This window comes from Mytilus californianus, unplaced genomic scaffold (assembly GCF_021869535.1).
Source record: "Mytilus californianus isolate M0D057914Y unplaced genomic scaffold, xbMytCali1.0.p SCAF_1, whole genome shotgun sequence".
In the NCBI taxonomy this organism is placed as follows: domain Eukaryota; kingdom Metazoa; phylum Mollusca; class Bivalvia; order Mytilida; family Mytilidae; genus Mytilus; species Mytilus californianus.
Window position 1 is genome coordinate 101,899,307 of NW_026262581.1, and position 20,998 is coordinate 101,920,304.

General features: G+C 34.6%; 1 long non-coding RNA gene across 5 annotated transcripts; it reads right to left on the bottom strand.

The window, feature by feature from the left end:
* Positions 1 to 13,964: 13,964 nt before the first annotated feature.
* LOC127728246 (uncharacterized) lies at positions 13,965 to 20,929 on the bottom strand. 5 transcript variants are annotated; one of them, XR_007994060.1, is made up of 5 exons: positions 20,752 to 20,929; positions 19,135 to 19,401; positions 16,148 to 17,701; positions 15,313 to 15,568; positions 13,965 to 14,753 (listed from the first exon to the last, which is right to left on the bottom strand). It is a non-coding gene; the product is annotated as an uncharacterized LOC127728246 (long non-coding RNA). The 5 variants fall into 5 exon arrangements; XR_007994056.1 differs by having other exon boundaries at positions 19,135 to 19,701; positions 20,861 to 20,881; XR_007994059.1 differs by lacking the exon at positions 19,135 to 19,401 and having other exon boundaries at positions 16,148 to 18,159.
* Positions 20,930 to 20,998: the final 69 nt, after the last annotated feature.

Here is a 20,998-nt window from a genome sequence, read left to right on the forward strand (position 1 = left end):
AAACTTTTATTGTGAAATTGACAAAATGCGATTAAGGGGGTAGGGCACTAAAAGAAAAATTTGGACCATTTTAAAGAGGGTGTGACGGGCAACGACTATATAGGTGTTGTAGAGGAAACATTGGCGCATCGTTTAAGAAAATCTCCAGAGTGGTTTATGTTCGAAAATCTGAAGTTAAGGTTAAAAAAATGATATTGTGAAATTGACAAAATGAGATTAGGGGGTAGGCCAATTTTAGTAAATTTTAGACCAATTTCAAGAGATTATGACGGGCAACGACTATATAGGTGTTGTAGAGGAGACAATGGCGCATCGCTTAAGAAAATCTCCAGAGTGGTTTATGTTCGAAAATCTGATGTTACGGTTAAAAAACTGAAATTGTGAAATTGACAAAATGAGATTAGGGGGGTAGACCAATTTAAGTTAATTTTGGACCAATTTCAAGAGATTGTGACGGGCAACGACTATATAGGTGTTGTAGAGGAGACAATGGCGCATCGTTTAAGAAAATCTCCAGAGTGGTTTATGTTCGAAAATCTGAAGTTACGGTTAAAAAACTGAAAATTTTGTTGTGAAATTGACAAAATGAGATTAGGGGGGTAGGGCACTAAAAGAAAAATTTGGACCATTTTAAAGAGATTGTGACAGGCAACGACTATATAGGTGTTGTAGAGGAGACATTGGCGCATCGTTTAAGAAAATCTCCAGAGTGGTCTATGTTCGAAAATCTGAAGTTACGGTTAAAAAACTGAAATTGTGAATTTGACAAAATATGATTAGGGGGTAGGCCAATTTAAGTAAATTTTTGACCAATTTCTAGAGATTGTGACGGGCAACGACTATATATGTGTTGTAGAGGAGACAATGGCGCATCGTTTAAGAAAATATCCAGAGTGGTTTATGTTCGAAAATCTGAAGTTACGGTTAAAAAACTGAAAATATGAAATTGACAAAATGAGATTAGGGGGGTAGGCCAATTTAAGTTAATTTTGGACCAATTTCAAGAGATTGTGACGGGCAACGATTATATAGGTGTTGTAGAGGAGAAATTAGCGCATCGTTTAGGAAAATCTCCAGAGTGGTTAATGTTCGAAAATCTGAAGTTACGGTTAAAAAACTGAAATTGTGAAATTGACAAAAACGGAAAAATTGATGAAATTTTCGTTTCCAATCTCTAACTTCAGTTTGCCTCAACCAAATGTTATGAAACTTAGACACAATTCTTATTACCACAAAACAGTCTCAACTGTATGTGGAAGTTGACTCATGCATATTTAAAATCTTGAAAAATAGACCAACACTCATCCTTAATGTTTAAAAGTAATTATTTCCCAATTAATCAAAGTGACAATTTATATACCTTCAGACATTTATTGACATGTACAATATATTTCAGATCACTTGAAGTAGTATTGGCAGTAATTTTAAATTTTTAAGCATTTGAATGGGCTTGATAGTGCTTTCATTTTTCGATATCTCACTTTTTGTATTAGTCATTCAAAATTCGTAATTTGTCTAAATAAACATATCTTTAATAAATAAATATCACAAAATAATAAAGAAAAAACATACGGAACCAGAAGAGGTCAAGTGGCCTAAAATGGTTTATTTATTACAATAACAAAAATAGACATAATTTGAAAGTCACAATTATGAAATGCTTACGTTTTCCCTTTTCTTTAGATTACTACGTATTCGTGAACATATACATGCAAACAAATAAATATTTTCCTCATTCTACGTTTAGAATTAACAATGGGAATGGAATTAAATGAGGCTTTTCTAAACATTTAATTATGTATACTTCTGTTAATATTTGAAATGTATGTTCTTATTATTTAGTTACTTTTTGTTCGGTTGCTTAATGATTGACATTTGCACTTCATTTGGTTTTACTTATACCGAATGAATACTCATTCATTTTACAATAACAATAACAATAGGTCTTGACAGATACAAGTTCTTAATTACTTCATTTAATTTAAGGATGAAAATGCAAAGGGATACTGAATTGCACATAACTATTACATCTTATTTACTTTTGTTTTAATGAGTTTGGACAGATGGGCATAAATCCTTCATTTGAAACAATTAAACTTGTTATAAAATATCGTAAGAGGAAATCTGTCACTAAAACCAATTAATCCACCTTAAAATTTGATGGTTCACACAATAAAATTCTAACCTTAGAGATTTGGTAAATTGTTTTAAATGGCTTTCTATAATCATTATCATGATAATCTATCATGTGTCTCTAGATTTCAATTCATGTTTTATTAAAGAAACAGCTAGACACACACATTGAATGAAAAGTGATATTACATGTTTAATATAACATAACAAAATAACAAAACATTTAACATAAATAGTTTAAGAAAGGTCGTAATGGAATTGTAGCAAACTTTGCACACTTTTAAATGACTTTGTAAATCACATAAAATACTTCGGCGTTATGGTCATTATTTTTCATAACAATTCTTTCAGTGGAATTTTGATAAAGTCGTGTATTTCTTCCTGAAAAGGTTCTGTTTCGTACACATCGCTATGTGTGATTTCTCGAAATTTCTACATTTTCTGCTATTTATCCGTAGCAAGTTAACTTCTCCAGCTAAAATTTTACCGCTGGTAAATCGTTTGTTATTTGTCTCATAATTGTTAAATTCATATAATGGCACTCATACATATAAGTTTTATAACATCAAGAATCAATTTCAAATACATTTCAAACCTTCGTTCAGTTTAATAAAGGAAATAAAATACGAAACATTCTTACACATTTTTAAAATATTCACAAATTGAACCTTATATACCCGTATGTATAATGTTTTGGTGAAACACTTATATTTTCTTTCCTCCTTCATATTCAACTGACTTGCCGATTGCAGCCTGTAACCAACAGTCCGCTCCAGTATCACTTGGTCCAACTCTTTATTGGAATGATTGAAATCTACATTGTAATCACAAGTCAATTTATCTACAAAACTACTTTTGAAATACCAAATGGTTTTTTTTTTTCAATTCTTAATTTTCATCCTTATGATACTTTACTTCAGAACTTGTTCCTGTATTGTTATGAATTTCAGTTAATGGCCAATTTCTTAGTGAAGATTCGTCTAAATTCCATTTAATAGATACATTTAATAACGCTTACCGTTACTTTGATGGCATTTTTGCTTCAAATAATAAAGAATTCCCTAATCATACTGCTGAAATTTACCCAAGAGAACTTACATTAAATAAAAGTAATACTTGTATAAACAGCAATACTTTTGCTTTTTGCAGATTTTGACATATGATTACATTTCAGTTTCATACGAAAAAATTCGAAAGGGTTCCGTGGAACCCAGTGTCTCGCCTACTTTTGCTGGTAGTCGCAGGCTCAACAAAAATGGGGAAATAATTATTATAAATTTTCCTCTAGATACTATCTTTTGATTGTAAGAAGCTTCTGTTCAAGTTTGGAAGGAATCCAGGATGGTTTATGAATCTAATAAATGTTTTAAAAACTTTAACTGCAGACTGTATGTACTAGTAATGTTAACTGGAAGAAAAACTAAGTCCATTTATAAGTAATATACGTAAAAACAAGAAATTTATTTTTACAAAATTTCCTTCTAGATACTAGCTTTTGATCATAAACAAGCTTCTGTCCAAGTTTGGTACAAATCCAGGATAGTTTAAGAAAGTTATTAAAAGTTTGAAAACTTTAACCACAGAGTGAATGTAATGTTAACTGGCAGAAAAAACTAAGTCCATTTATAAGTAAAATACGGATAAACAGGATTATTTTTTTAACAAAATTAACTTTTGAATACTATCTTATGATCATAAACAAGCTTCTGTCCAAGTATGGTACAAATCCAGGATAGTTTAAGAAAGTTATTAAAATTTGAAAAACTTTAACCACAGAGTGAATGTTATGTTAACTGGCAGAAAAACTAAGTCCGTTTATGAGTAAAATACGGATAAACAGGATTTTTTTTTACAAAATTTTCTTCTGGATACTATCTTATGATTATAAACAAGCTTCTGTCCAAGTTTGGTAGAAATCCAGGATAGTTTAAGAAAGTTATTAAAATTTGAAAAACTTTAACCACAGAGTGAATGTAATGTTAACTGGCAGAAAAACTAAGTCCATTTATGAGTAAAATACGGATAAATAGGATTTTATTTTACAAAATTTACTTCTGGATACTATCTTATGATCATAAACAAGCTTCTGTCCAAGTTTATTAGAAATCCAGGATAGTTTAAGAAAGTTATTAAAATTTCAAAAACTTTAACCACAGAGTGAATATTTGTGGACGCCGCCGACGACGCCGGACGACGACGACAACAACGCGGACGACGGAATGTAGGATCGCTATGTCTCGCTTTTGCGACAAAAGTCGCAGGCTCGACAAAAATCAAAAGAAAACTTCACGACGACAAAATAGACGATTTTGTGCCCTGGATCGTTTTAAAGCGTGAATTGATCGGTCTTTTTCGAGTGTTATCATGTTTTTTCGTGTGAATATGGTGTAAAATGTTAACAAACAGACTTCTTCTCTTTTCGTAAGACGGGAAATAAAAGTTTAAAAAAAACGTCAAAGGTAAAAACATCAATTGAAGTTATACACGTTGAATATAAAATTATCCTTAGAATGCTCTTTTTGAATATTCAAAAATGTGTAATAAAGCCATCTGTAGGGTGTAGGTAGGTGAAATTCTAACATTAAAAACGATCGTAAATTGATACTTTAAGTCAGAAGAGCATAAGTTATGGAACAAAATAACATTTGGTTGAGACAAATTGGAGTTAAAGAGAACGGAAATGAAAATTTCAGCAATTTTTCTATTTGTAAAGGAGTATAACTCTAGAACGGTAAAAGTGACGCCACCAAAATTAAAATTTGATCTGTGTTTTGTGGTAATAAGCATCGTTTGTTGATGTGGTTCATAAGTGTTTCTCGTTTCTCGTTTTTTATATAGATTAGACCGTTGGTTTTCCCGTTTGAATGACTTTACACTAGTAATTTTTGGGGCCCTTTATAGCTTGCTGTTCGGTGTGAGCTAAGGCTCCATGTTGAAGACCGTACTTTGACCTATAATTGTTTACTTTTATAAATTTTGACTTGGATGGAGAGTTGTCTCATTGGCACTCATACCACATCTTCTTATATCTATATATTGTGTATAAGTTTTATGACAATTGGTTGAGACAAACTAAAGTTAGAGAACGGAAACCAATTTTGGGACGTACGGACACAGGGGGGGGGGGGGGGGGGGTGGGACGTTCAGACGGACAAGGGTAAAGGTGTAATGCCCCTCCGCTACGGCGGGGGAATAATAAGCTAAAAAATATTGATAGGTTATCGAGTTCCTTTTTGTGATATATGATTTTTTTTAAATGGGGCGAAAAGGATGACTCGGACTTTTACATTAAATTTAGCATTGGCATTATTTGGGATATACGGATGCACGGACGTACAGACGGACAAGGGTAAAGTTAAATGCCCCTCCGCTACGGCGGGGGCATAATAAGATAAAAAATATTGATAGGTTATCGAGTTCCTTTTTGTGATATATGATTTTTTTTTTAAATGGGGCGAAAAGGATGACTCGGACTTTTACATTATATTTAGCATTGGCATTATTTGGGACGTACGGATGCACGGACGTACAGACGGACAAGGGTAAAGCTTAATGCCCCTCCGCTACGGCGGGGCATCATAAAGTAAAAATATTGATAGGTTATAAAATTCCTTTTTGTGATATATGTTTTTTTTTAATGGGGCGAAAAGGATGACTCGGACTTTTACATTATATTTAGCATTGGCATTATTTGGGACGTACAGACGCACGGACGTACAGACGGACAAGGGTAAATCTTAATGCCCCTCCGCTACGGCGGGGGCATAATACGCTAAAAATATTGATAGGTTATAGAATTCCTTTTTGTGATATTTTTTTCACTAGAATTATTTCACACGCGAGTAAATGTAAATATATTTATTTTCTAAAAAAATATAAGTTCGATATCGCACAGCTAATTCTTCTAAAATCTAGAAACAACTGATTAACATAAAAGTTGACAAACACTAAAATTGGAACACGTGCAACCTAGTTCACGAGAAAGATAATAAACCGTTATTAGCTACTACAGACGAACATCTATCAACTCTTGCCATAAACTTGCGACAGATGCTGAGTTCGGACAGAGAAAACAATAAACATTGATATAAACATCTACTAAAATTTTAAATTCAAATCAAAGTTGTGTTTTAAATTTCGTTTTTGTATTACTGTTTTCTCATATTTTCCATTATTTTGTAAAAAAAAATTGAAATTGTCTCAGTCAAATAATTTGACAAAGTTTATCAGAAGTTTAGCTATTACCCTATTGTATACTCAACGAAGCTCGGAGATAAATGTACGTTCACCCGTTAGAACATTTAACGACCGTTGACTCGTCGAAAAAAGGGAAGGGGTGTGGTTTGGTCATTCAACAAGATAATTCCAAAGCTTTCAGACAAATTACTTCTTTATTTCAGCAATCACTTCTTTTTTATTAGTAAAATAAAATTAATAGGACTGTATTTTATTTCTTTCCATTTTTGGGGACCATAATTATCAATTATGTTGTGTGCAGTATACAAATATGTAATAATGTGCACGTTTACAATCATCCATGTTTTATGTGGATGGCGAAGGAGTTGACAGAAAGAGATATGCAAAAAGAATATAAAATGACATTGTCAAAGTTTTAGGACCCTGTTATTTTAATATAAATAAAATGCTCCGCTGGGCGCAGCTTGATACGACCGCAGAGGTCGAACCCTGAACAGTTGGGGCAAGTATGGACACAACATTCAAGCTTGATACAGCACTGAATTTTGATTGTGATTAAATATTTGACACAGCATAGGTTTCTGACACAGAATGAATGTGGTCTAAGAACTTAAAAAATTTTAATTTACCTATTCAAACCATATCATTATTATTTGCTTTTATATATAAATCAGAAATAGCCAATTTAAAATGGAAAATTTAAAGGAAAAAAAAGGAAAAAAAGGAAAAAATAAATGTGGATAGTGTCCACATGTGGACACAGATGATACCCCCGCTTGCATATCATATAGTTATAAAGGGACATAACTGAAGAACGGTAAAAGTGACGCTACCCAAATTTGAACTTGATCTGAGTTTTGTGGTAATAAGCATTGTGTGTAAGTCTCATAACATTTGGTTGAGGCTAACTTAGAGAACAGAAACTAAAAATTCAGTAATTTTTCTATTTGTAAACACGCATAACTCTAGAACAGTTGTGTATAAGTTTTATAACATTTGGTTGAGACAAACTAAAAAATTCAGCAAGTTTTATGTTTATAAAGGGACATAACTCAAGAATGGTAAAAATGTCGCCACCAAATTTCGTACATAATCTGTATTATGTAGTAATAAGCATTGTGTATAAGTTTCATAATATTTGGTTGAGGCAAACTAAAGTTAGAAAACGGAAACAAAAAAATTGTACTTGATCTTAGTTTTGTGGTAATGAATATTGTGTATAGGTTTCATAATGTTTGGTTGGGGCAACTTAAGTTACAGAATGGAAACTAAAAATTTTGCAATCTTTCGATTTATAAAGGGGCATAACTCAATAATGGTTAAAGTGACACTACCCAAATTCAACTTGATCTGTGTTTTATCAGTGGAAGTCAAAATTAAACATTGCATTGTATAAAGCATTGATTGTAGTTGATTCAACTATAATCATAGACAAAGGAAGATAACTTCAATTTAAAAAAATACTTGATACATTGTATTTAGAAGAAAATAAAAATTTTGCAATTTTTCCATTTATAAAGGGGCATAACTCTAGAACAGTTAGAGTGACGCCACCAAAATTCAAACTTGATCTGTGTTTTGTGGTAATAAGCATTGTGTATAAGTTTCATAACATTTGGTTGAGGCAAACTTAAGTTAGAGAACAGAAACTAAAAAATTTGCAATTTTTCCATTTATAAAGGGCATAACTCTAGAACGGTTAAAGTGACGCCACCAAAATTCAAAGTTGATCTGTGTTTTGTGGTAATAAGCATTGTGTATAAGTTTCATAACATTTGGTTGAGGCAAACTCAAGTTAGAGAACGGAAACCAATTTTGGGACGTACGGACATACGTAAGTACGTACGTACAGACGGACAAGGATAAAACTTAGTGCCCCCACCGCTACGGCGGGGGCATAAAAATCCCTCCCCCAAATGTTTTGAACCCCCTTATGATTATCCACCCCAAACTCAATCCCAGCCTTCCCATTGTGGTATGGTACCTTGCAGTACAATTTCAGAGAGATCCATACACTTGAACACAAGTTATTGTCTGGAAACTAGAAAAATGCTTGTTTTTAGGCCCCTTTTTGGCCCCAAATTCCAAAACGTTTTGGGCAATTACCCCTTAACTCTACCAAGCTTTCCCTTTGTGATATGGAACCTTGTAGTACAATTTCAGAAAGATCCATACACTTACACACAAGTTATTGTCCTGAAACTAGAAAAATGCTTGTTTTTTGCCCCTTTTTGGCCCCTAATTCCCAAAATTTTGAGGCAATAACCCCCAAAATCAATCCCAGCCTTCCCTTTGTGGTATGGTACCTTGCAGTACAATTTCAGAGAGATCCATACACTTGAACACAAGTTATTGTCTGGAAACTAGAAAAATGCTTATTTTTGGCCCCTTTTTGGCCCCTTATTCCTAAACGTTTTGGGCAATTACCCCCAAACTCAATTCCAGCTTTCCCTTTGTGATATGGAACCTTGTAGTACAATTTCAGAAAGATCCATACACTTACACAAAAGTTATTGTCATGAAACTAGAAAAATGCTTGTTTTTTGCCCCTTTTTGGCCCCTAATTCCCAAAATTTTGAGGCAATAACCCCCAAAATCAATCCCAGCCTTCCCTTTGTGGTATGGTACCTTGCAGTACAAATTTAGAGAGATCCATACACTTGAACACAAGTTATTGTCCGGAAACTAGAAAAATGCTTATTTTTGGCCCTTTTTGGCCCCTTTTTTCTAAACGTTTTGGGCAATTACCCCCAAACTCAATTCCAGCTTTCCCTTTGTGATATGGAACCTTGTAGTACAATTTCAGAAAGATCCATACACTTACACACAAGTTATTGTCATGAAACTAGAAAAATGCTTGTTTTTTGCCCCTTTTTTGGCCCCTAATTCCTAAAATTTTGAGGCAATTACCCCCAAAATCTATCCCAGCATTCCCTTTGTGATATGGAACCTTTTGGTACAATGTCAGAGAGATCCATTCACTAACACACAAGTTATGTCTGGAAGTTACAAAAATGTTTATTTTTGGCCTCTTTTTGGCCCCTAATTCCTTAACTGTTAGTACCATAACCCCCAAAATCAATCCCAACCTTCCTTTTGTGATATTGAACCTTATGGTAAAATTTCATAGAGATCCATTCACTTAAACTAAAGTTAGAGTGTGAAAACCAATGTGTCTTCGGACGACGACGACGACACCGGACGACGACGACGACGACGACGACGACGCCAACGTCATACCAATATACGATCGCAATTTTTTTTTGCGGTCGTATAACAATTACTTACTTCATTGTCGTGTTTGTGGACTACCGACTCAAGAGAAAGTGTGTTGTAAACGGTGTATACATACTATCGGATAAATTTCGCGGGCAAAAATAATGATGTACTTTTTTATACAAGTATAAAAAGTAACATCATTCCATTATACAAGGTAACCCCCCCCCTATTTTTTTTAACCTAACTTCAGATTTCCAAACATAAACGATTCTGGAGTTTCTCTAATGTCTCCTCTTCGTTACATATACAGTCTTTGCCCGTCACAATCTCTATAAATTGGTCTTCAATCATCTTAAGGTACGCCATCCCTCGTTTTTACAATTTCAGTTTTTTAACCGTAACTTCAGATTTTGAACATAAACCACTCTGGAGATTTTCCTAAACATTGCGCCAATGTCTCCTCTACAACACCTATATAGTCGTTGTCTATCACAATCTCTTTGAAATGGTCCAAAATTTCCTTTTAGTGCCCTACCCCCTTAATCTCATTTTGTCAATTTCACAATAAAATTTTCAGTTTTTTAACCGTACCTTCAGATTTTCGAACATAAACCACTCTGGAGATTTTCTTAAACGATGCGCCATTGTCTCCTCTACAACACCTACATAGTCGTTGCCCGTCATTATCTCTTGAAATTGGTCCAAAATTAACTTAAATTGGCTTACCCCCTAATCTCATTTTGTCAATTTCACAATTTCAGTTTTTTAACCGTAACTTCAGATTTTCGAACATAAACCACTCTGAAGATTTTCTAAAACGATACGCCAATGTCTCGTCTACAACACCTATATAGTCGTTGCCCGTCGAAATCTCTTTAAAATGATCCAAATATTTCTTTAAGTGCCCTACTCCCCTAATCTCATTTTGTCAATTTCACAATAAAATTTTCAGTTTTTTAACCGTAACTTCAGATTTTCGAACATAAATCACTGTGGAGATTTTCTTAAACGATGCGCCAATGTCTCGCCTACAACACATATATAGTCGTTGCCCGTCACAATCTCTTTAAAATGGTCCAAATTTATCTATTGGTGCCCTACCCCCCCTAATCTCATTTTGTCAATTTCACAATAAAATATTAAGTTTTTTAACCGTAACTTCAGATTTTCGAACATAAACCACTCTGGAGATTTTCTTAAACGATGCGCCATTGTCTCCTCTACAACACCTACATAGTCGTTGCCCGTCACAATCTCTTGAAATTGGTCCAAAATTAACTTAAATTGGCTTACCCCCTAATCTCATTTTGTCAATTTCACAATTTCAGTTTTTTAACCGTAACTTCAGATTTTCGAACATAAACCACTCTGAAGATTTTCTAAAACGATACGCCAATGTCTCGTCTACAACACCTATATAGTCGTTGCCCGTCGAAATCTCTTTAAAATGGTCCAAATTTTTCTTTTAGTGCCCTACTCCCCTAATCTCATTTTGTCAATTTCACAATACAATTTTCAGTTTTTTAACCGTAACTTCAGATTTTCGAACATAAATCACTGTGGAGATTTTCTTAAATGATGCGCCAATGTCTCGCCTACAACACCTATATAGTCGTTGCCCGTCACAATCTCTTTAAAATGGTCCAAATTTATCTATTGGTGCCCTACCCCCCTAATCTCATTTTGTCAATTTCACAATAAAATTTTCAGTTTTTTAACCGTAACTTAACATAAACCACTCTGGAGATTTTCTTAAACGATGCGCAATTGTCTCCTCTGCAACACCTATATAGTCGTTGCCCGTCACAATCTCTTAAAATTGGTCCAAAATTGACTTGAATTGGCTTACCCCCTAATCTCATTTTGTCAATTTCACAATTTCAGTTTTTTAACCGTAACTTCAGATTTTCGAACATAAACCACCTAGGAGATTTTCTTTAACGATGCGCCAATGTCTCCTCTACAACACCTATATAGTCGTTGCCCGTCACAATCTCTTTAAAATGGTCCAAATTTATCTTTTAGTGCCCTAAACCCCTAATCTCATTTTGTCAATTTCACAATAAAATTTTCAATTTTTTAACCGTAACTTCAGATTTTCGAACATAAACCACCTAGGAGATTTTCTTAAACAATGCGCCAATGTCTCCTCTACAACACCTATATAGTCGTTGCCCGTCACAATCTCTTTAAAATGGTCCAAATTTATCTTTTAGTGCCCTAAACCCCTAATCTCATTTTGTCAATTTCACAATAAAATTTTCAATTTTTTAACCGTAACTTCAGATTTTCGAACATAAACCACTCTGGAGATTTTCTTAAACGATGCGCCATTATCTCCTCTACAACACCTTTATAGTCGTTGCCCGTCACAATCTCTTGAAATTGGTCCAAAATTGACTTAAATTGGCCTACCCCCTAATCTCATTTATTCAATTTCACAATTTCAGTTTTTTAACCGTAAGTTCAGATTTTCGAACATAAACCAATCCTGAGATTTTCTTCTCGAACAGAAACCACTCTGGAGATTTTCTTAAACGATGCGCAAATGTCTCCTCTACAACACCTATATAGTCGTTGCCCGTCACAATCTCTTTAAAATGGCTCAAATATATCTTTTAGTGCCCTACCCCCATAATCTCATTTTGTCAATTTCACAATAAAATTTTCAGTTTTTTAACCGTAACTTCAGATTTTCGAACATAAACCACTCTGGAGATTTTCTTAAACGATGCGCCATTATCTCCTCTACAACACCTATATAGTCGTTGCCCGTCACAATCTCTTGAAATTGGTCCATATTTGACTTGAATTGGCCTTCCTAACTAATCTCATTTTGTCAATTTCACAATTTCAGTTTTTTAACCGTAACTTCAGATTTTCGAACATAAACCACTCTGGAGATTTTCTTAAACGATGCGCCAATGTCTTCTCTACAACACCTATATAGTCGTTGCCCGTCACAATCTCTTTAAAAAGGTCCAAAATTTTCTTTTAGTGCCCTACCCCTAATCTCATTTTGTCAACTTCACAATAAAATTTGCACTTTTTAAACCATTACTTCAGATTTTCGAACATAAACCACTCTGGAGATTTTCTTAAACGATGCGCCAATGTCTCGTCTACAACACCTTTATAGTCGTTGCCCGTCACAATCTCTTGAAATTGGGCCAAAATTAATTTAAATTGGCCTATCCCTCTAATCTCATTTTGTCAAATTCACAATTTCAGTTTTTTAACCGTAGCTTCAAATTTTCGAACATAAACCACTCTGGAGATGTTCTTAAACGATGCGCCAATGTCTTCTCTACAACACTTTTATAGTCGTTGCCCGTCACAATCTCTTTAAAATGGTCCAAATTTTTCTTTTAGTGCACTACCCCCTAATCTCATTTTGTCAACTTCACAATAAAATTTTCACTTTTTTAACCGTTACTTCAGATTTTCGAACATAAACCAGTCTGGAGATTTTCTTAAACGATGCGCCAATGTCTCGTCTACAACACCTATATAGTCGTTGCCCGTCACAATCTCTTGAAATTGGTCCAAAATTGACTTAAATTGGCCTACCCCCTAATCTCATTTTGTCAATTTCACAATTTCAGTTTTTTTAACCGTAACTTCAGATTTTCGAACGTAAAGCACTCTGGAGATTTTCTTAAACGATGCGCCATTGTCTCCTCTATAACACCTATATAGTCGTTGCCCGTCACAATCTCTTGAAATTGGTCCAAAATTGACTTAAATTTGCCTACCCCCCTAATCTCATTTTGTCAATATCACAATAAAATGTTCATTTTTGTAACCGTAACTTCAGATTTTCGAACATAAACCACTCTGGAGATTTTATTAAACGATGCGCCATTGTCTCCTCTACAACACCTTTATAGTCGTTGCCCGTCACAATCTCTTGAAATTGGTCCAAAATTATTTTAAATTGGCCTACCCCCCTAATCTCATTTTGTCAATTTCACAATTTCAGTTTTTTAACCGTAACTTCAGATTTTCGAACATAAACCAGTCTAGAGATTTTTCTTAAACGATGCGCCAATGTCTCCTCTACAAGACCTATATAGTCGTTGCCCGTCACAATCTCTTTAAAATGGTCCAAATTTATCTTTTAGTGCCCTAGCCCCCTAATCTTATTGTCAATTTCACAATAAAATTTTCAGTTTTTTAACCGTAACTTCAGATTTTCGAACATAAACCACTCTGGAGATATTCTTAAAATTTGCGCCAATGTCTCGTCTACAACACCTATACAGTCGTTGCCCGTCACAATCTCTTTAAAATGGTCCAAATTTTTCTTTTAGTGCCTTCCCCCTAATCTCATTTTGTAAATTTCACAATAACAATTTCAGTTTTTTAACCGTAACTTCAGATTGTCGAACATAAACCACTCTGGAGGTTTTCTTAAACAATGCGCCAATGTCTCGTCTACAACATCTATATAGTCGTTGCCCGTCACAATCTCTTTAAAATGGTTCAAATTTATCTTTCAGTGCCCTACCCCCCCCTAATCTCATTTTGTCAATTTCACAATAAAATTTTCAGTTTTTTAACCGTAAGTTCAGATTTTCGAACATAAACCACTCTGGAGATGTTCTTAAACGATGCGCCAATGTCTCCTCTACAACACCTATATAGTCGTTGCCCGTCACAATCTCTTGAAATTGGTCCAAAATTAACTTAAATTGGCCTACCCCCTAATCTCATTTTGTCAATTTCACAATTTCAGTTTTTTAACCGTAACTTCAGATTTTCGAACATAAATCACTCTTGAGATTTTCTTAAACGATGCGTCTATGTCTCCTCTACAAAACCTATATAGTCGTTGCCCGTCACAATCTCTTTAAAATGGTCCAAATTTATCTTTTGGTGCCCTAACCCCCTAATCTCATTTTGTCAATTTCACAATAAAATTTTCAGTTTTTTAACCGTAAGTTCAGATTTTCGAACATAAACCACTCTGGAGATTTTCTTAAACGATGCGCCAATGTTTCGTCTACAACACCTATATAGGCGTTGCCCGTCACAATCTCTTTAAAATGGTCCAAATTTATCTTTTGGTGCCCTACCCCCCTAATCTCATTTTGTCAATTTCAGAATAAAATTTCAGTTTTTTAACCGTAACTTCAGATTTTCGAACATAAACCACTCTGGAGATGTTCTTAAACGATGCGCCAATGTCTCCTCTACAACACCTATAAAGTCGTTGCCCGTCACAATCTCTTGAAATTGGTCCAAAATTAACTTAAATTGGCCTACCCCCTAATCTCATTTTGTCAATTTCACAATTTCAGTTTTTTAACCGTAACTTCAGATTTTCGAAAATAAATCACTCTTGTGATTTTCTTAAACGATGTGTCTATGTCTCCTCTACAAAACCTATATAGTCGTTGCCCGTCACAATCTCTTTAAAATGGTCCAAATTTATCTTTTGGTGCCCTAGCCCCCTAATCTCATTTTGTAAATTTCACAATAAAATTTTCAGTTTTTTAACCGTAACTTCAGATTTTCGGACATAAACCACTCTGGAGATGTTCTTAAACGATGCGCCAATGTCTCCTCTACAACACCTATATAGTCGTTGCCCGTCACAATCTCTTGAAATTGGTCCAAAATTAACTTAAATTGGCCTACCCCCTAATCTCATTTTGTCAATTTCACAATTTCAGTTTTTTAACCGTAACTTCAGATTTTCGAACATAAATCACTCTTGAGATTTCCTTAAACGATGCGTCTATGTCTCCTCTACAAAACCTATATAGTCGTTGCCCGTCACAATCTCTTTAAAATGGTCCAAATTTATCTTTTGGTGCCCTACCCCCCTAATCTCATTTTGTCAATTTCACAATAAAATTTTCAGTTTTTTAACCGTAAGTTCAGATTTTTGAACATAAACCACTCTGGAGATGTTCTTAAACGATGCGCCAATGTCTCGTCTACAACACCTATATAGTCGTTGCCCGTCACAATCTCTTTAAAATGGTTCAAATTTTTCTTTTAGTGCCCTACCCTCTAATCTCATTTTGTAAATTTCACAATAAAATTTTCAGTTTTTTAACCGTAACTTCAGATTGTCGAACATAAACAACTCTGGAGATTTTCTTAAAAGATGCGCCAATGTCTCCTCTACAACACCTTTATAGTCGTTGCCCGTCACAATATCTTTAAATGGTCCAAATTTTTCTTTTAGTGTTCTACCCTCTAATCTCATGTTGTCAATTTCACAATAACATTTTCAGTTTTTTAACCGTTACTTCAGATTTTCGAACATAAACCACTCTGGAGATTTTCTTAAACAATGCGCCAATGTCTCGTCTACAACACCTATATAGTCGTTGCCTGTAACAATCTCTTTAAAATGGTTCAAATTTATCTTTTAGTGCCCTACCCCCCCCCCCCCCCCTAATCTCATTTTGTCAATTTCACAATAAAATTTTCAGTTTTTTAACCGTAACTTCAGATTATCGAACATAAACCACTCTGGAGATGTTCTTAAACGATGCGCCAATGTCTCCTCTACAACACCTATATAGTCGTTGCCCGTCACAATCTCTTGAAATTGGTCCAAAATTAACTTAAATTGGCCTACCTCCTAATCTCATTTTGTCAATTTCACAATTTCAGTTTTTTAACCGTAACTTCAGATTTTCGAACATAAATCACTCTTGTGATTTTCTTAAACGATGCGTCTATGTCTCCTCTACAAAACCTATATAGTCGTTGCCCGTCACAATCTCTTTAAAATGGTCCAAATTTATCTTTTCGTGCCCTACCCCCCTAATCTCATTTTGTCAATTCCACAATAAAATTTTCAGTTTTTTAACCGTAACTTCAGATTTTCGAACATAAACCACTCTGGAGATTTTCTTAAACGATGCGCCAATGTCTCGTCTACAACACCTATATAGTTGTTGCCCGTCACAATCTCTTTAAAATGGTTCAAATTTATCTTTTAGTGCCCTACCCCCCTAATCTCATTTTGTCAATTTCACAATAAAATTTTCAGTTTTTTAACCGTAACTTCAGATTTTCGAACATAAACCACTCTGGAGGTTTTCTTAAACGATGCGCCATTGTCTCCTCTACAACACCTATATAGTCGTTGCCCGTCACAATCTCTTGAAATTGGTCCAAAATTAACTTAAATTGGCCTACCCCCCTAATCTCATTTTGTCAATTTCACAATTTCAGTTTTTTAACCGTAACTTCAGATTATCGAACATAAACCACTCTGAAGATGTTCTTAAACGATGCGCAATTGTCTCCTCTACAACACCTATATAGTCGTTGCCCGTCACAATCTCTTGAAATTGGTCCAAAATTGATTTAAATTGGCCTACCCCCCTAATCTCATTTTGTCAATTTCACAATAAAATGTTAATTTTTTTAACCGTAACTTCCGATTTTCGAACATAAACCACTCTGGAGATTTTCTTAAACGATGCGCCATTGTCTCCTCTACAACACCTATATAGTCGTTGCCCGTCACAATCTCTTGAAATTGGTCCAAAATTAACTTAAATTGGCCTACCCCCCTAATCTCATTTTGTCAATTTCACAATTTCAGTTTTTTAACCGTAACTTCAGATTATCGAACATAAACCACTCTGAAGATGTTCTTAAACGATGCGCAATTGTCTCCTCTACAACACCTATATAGTCGTTGCCCGTCACAATCTCTTGAAATTGGTCCAAAATTGACTTAAATTGGCCTACCCCCCTAATCTCATTTTGTCAATTTCACAATAAAATGTTAATTTTTTTAACCGTAACTTCCGATTTTCGAACATAAACCACTCTGGAGATTTTCTTAAACGATGCGCCATTGTCTCCTCTACAACACCTATATAGTCGTTGCTCGTCACAATCTCTTCAAATTGGTCCAAAATTAACTTAAATTGGCCTACCCCCCTAATCTCATTTTGTCAATTTCACAATTTAAGTTTTTTAGCCGTAACTTCAGATTTTCGAACATAAACCACTCTTGAGATTTTCTTAAACAATGCGTCTATGTCTCCTCTACAAAACCTATATAGTTGTTGCCCGTCACAATCTCTTTAAAATGGTCCAAATTTATCTTTTAGTGCCCTACCTCCCTAATCTCATTTTGTCAATTTCACAATAAAATTTTCAGTTTTTTAACCTTAACTTCAGATTTTCGAACATAAACCACTCTGGAGATGTTCTTAAACGATGCGCCAATGTCTCGTCTACAACACCTATATAGTCGTTGCCCGTCACAATCTCTTTAAAATGGTCCAAATTTATCTTTTGGTGCCCTACCCCCCTAATCTCATTTTGTCAATTCCACAATAAAATTTTCAGTTTTTTAACCGTAACTTCAGATTTTCGAACATAAACCACTCTGGAGATTTTCTTAAACGATGCGCCAATGTCTCGTCTACAACACCTATATAGTTGTTGCCCGTCACAATCTCTTTAAAATGGTTCAAATTTATCTTTAAGTGCCCTACCCCCCTAATCTCATTTTGTCAATTTCACAATAAAATTTTCAGTTTTTTAACCGTAACTTCAGATTTTCGAACATAAACCACTCTGGAGATGTTCTTAAACGATGCGCCAATGTCTCCTCTACAACACCTATATAGTCGTTGCCCGTCACAATCTCTTGAAATTGGTCCAAAATTAACTTAAATTGGCCTACCCCCCTAATCTCATTTTGTCAATTTCACAATTTCAGTTTTTTAACCGTAACTTCAGATTATCGAACATAAACTACTCTGAAGATGTTCTTAAACGATGCGCAATTGTCTCCTCTACAACACCTATATAGTCGTTGCCCGTCACAATCTCTTGACATTGGTCCAAAATTAACTTAAATTGGCCTTCCTCCCTAATCTCATTTTGTCAATTTCACAATAAAATGTTCATTTTTTTAACCGTAACTTCAGATTTTCGAACATAAACCACTCTTGAGATTTTCTTAAACAATGCGTCTATGTCTCCTCTACAAAACCTATATAGTTGTTGCCCGTCACAATCTCTTTAAAATGGTTCAGATTTTCGAACATAAACCACTCTTGAGATTTTCTTAAACGATGCGCCATTGTCTACTCTACAACACCTATATAGTCGTTGCCCGTCACAATCTCTTGAAATTGGTCCAAAATTGACTTAAATAGGCCTACCCCCCTAATCTCATTTTGTCAATTTCACAATAAAATGTTCATTTTTTTAACCGTAACTTCCGATTTTCGAACATAAACCACTCTGGAGATTTTCTTAAACGATGCGCCATTGTCTCCTCTACAACACCTATATAGTCGTTGCCCGTCACAATCTCTTGAAATTGGTCCAAAATTAACTTAAATTGGCCTACCCCCCTAATCTCATTTTGTCAATTTCACAATTTCAGTTTTTTAACCGTAACTTCAGATTATCGAACATAAACCACTCTGAAGATGTTCTTAAACGATGCGCAATTGTCTCCTCTACAACACCTATATAGTCGTTGCCCGTCACAATCTCTTGACATTGGTCCAAAATTGACTTAAATTGGCCTTCCTCCCTAATCTCATTTTGTCAATTTCACAATAAAATGTTCATTTTTTTAACCGTAACTTCAGATTTTCGAACATAAACCACTCTTGAGATTTTCTTAAACGATGCGCCATTGTCTCCTCTACAACACCTATATAGTCGTTGCCCGTCACAATCTCTTGAAATTGGTCCAAAATTGACTTAAATTGGCCTACCCCCCTAATTTCATTTTGTCAATTTCACAATAAAATGTTCATTTTTTTAACCGTAACTTCCGATTTTCGAACATAAACCACTCTGGAGATTTTCTTAAACGATGCGCCATTGTCTCCTCTACAACACCTATATAGTCGTTGCCCGTCACAATCTCTTGAAATTGGTCCAAAATTAACTTAAATTGGCCTACCCCCCTAATCTCATTTTGTCAATTTCACAATTTAAGTTTTTTAACCGTAACTTCAGATTTTCGAACATAAACCACTCTTGAGATTTTCTTAAACAATGCGTCTATGTCTCCTCTACAAAACCTATATAGTTGTTGCCCGTTACAATCTCTTTAAAATGGTCCAAATTTATCTTTTAGTGCCCTACCTCCCTAATATCATTTTGTCAATTTCACAATAAAATTTTCAGTTTTTTAACCTTAACTTCAGTTTTTCGAACATAAACCACTCTGGAGATGTTCTTAAACGATGCGCCAATGTCTCGTCTACAACACCTATATAGTCGTTGCCCGTCACAATCTCTTTAAAATGGTTCAAATTTATCTTTTAGTGCCCTACCCCCCTAATCTCATTTTGTCAATTTCACAATAAAATTTTCAGTTTTTTAACCGTAACTTCAGATTTTCGAACATAAACCACTCTGGAGGTTTTCTTAAACGATGCGCCATTGTCTCCTCTACAACACCTATATAGTCGTTGCCTGTCACAATCTCTTGAAATTGGTCCAAAATTAACTTAAATTGGCCTACCCCCCTAATCTCATTTTGTCAATTTCACAATTTCTGTTTTTTAACCGTAACTTCAGATTATCGAACATAAACCACTCTGGAGATTTTCTTAAACGATGCGCCAATGTCTCTTCTACAACACCTATATAGTCGTTGCCCGTCACAATCTCTGTAAAATGGTCCAAATTTATCTATTAGTGCCCTAAACCCCTAATCTCATTTTGTCAATTTCACAATAAAATTTTGAATTTTTTAACCGTAACTTCAGATTTTCGAACATAAACCACTCTTAAGATTTTCTTAAAAGATGCGCCATTGTCTCTTCTACAACACCTATATAGTCGTTTCCCGTCAGAATCTCTTGAAATTGGTCCAAAATTAACTTAAATTTGCGTACCCCCCTAATCTCATTTATTCAATTTCACAATTTCAGTTTTTTAACCGTAAGTTCAGATTTTTGAACATAAACCAATCCTGAGATTTTCTTCTCGAACAGAAACCACTCTGGAGATTTTCTTAAACGATGCGCCAATGTCTCCTCTACAACACCTATATAGTCGTTGCCCGTCACAATCTCTTTAAAATGGTCAAAATTTATCTTTTAGTGCCCTTAACCCCTAATCTCATTTTGTCAATTTCACAATAAAATTTTAAATTTTTTAACCGTAACTTCAGATTTTCGAACATAAAGCACTCTGGAGATTTTCTTAAAAGATGCGCCATTGTCTCTTCTACAACACCTATATAGTCGTTTCCCGTCACAATCTCTTGAAATTGGTCCAAAATTAACTTAAATTTGCCTACCCCCCTAATCTCATTTATTCAATTTCACAATTTCAGTTTTTTAACCGTAAGTTCAGATTTTCGAACATAAACCTCTCTGGAGATTTTCCTAAACGATGCGGAAATGTCTCCTCTTAAACAAATCTGATCTAATCTCAGTTACTAATACATTTTTGATATTTGAAAAAAATGTAAACACGATAA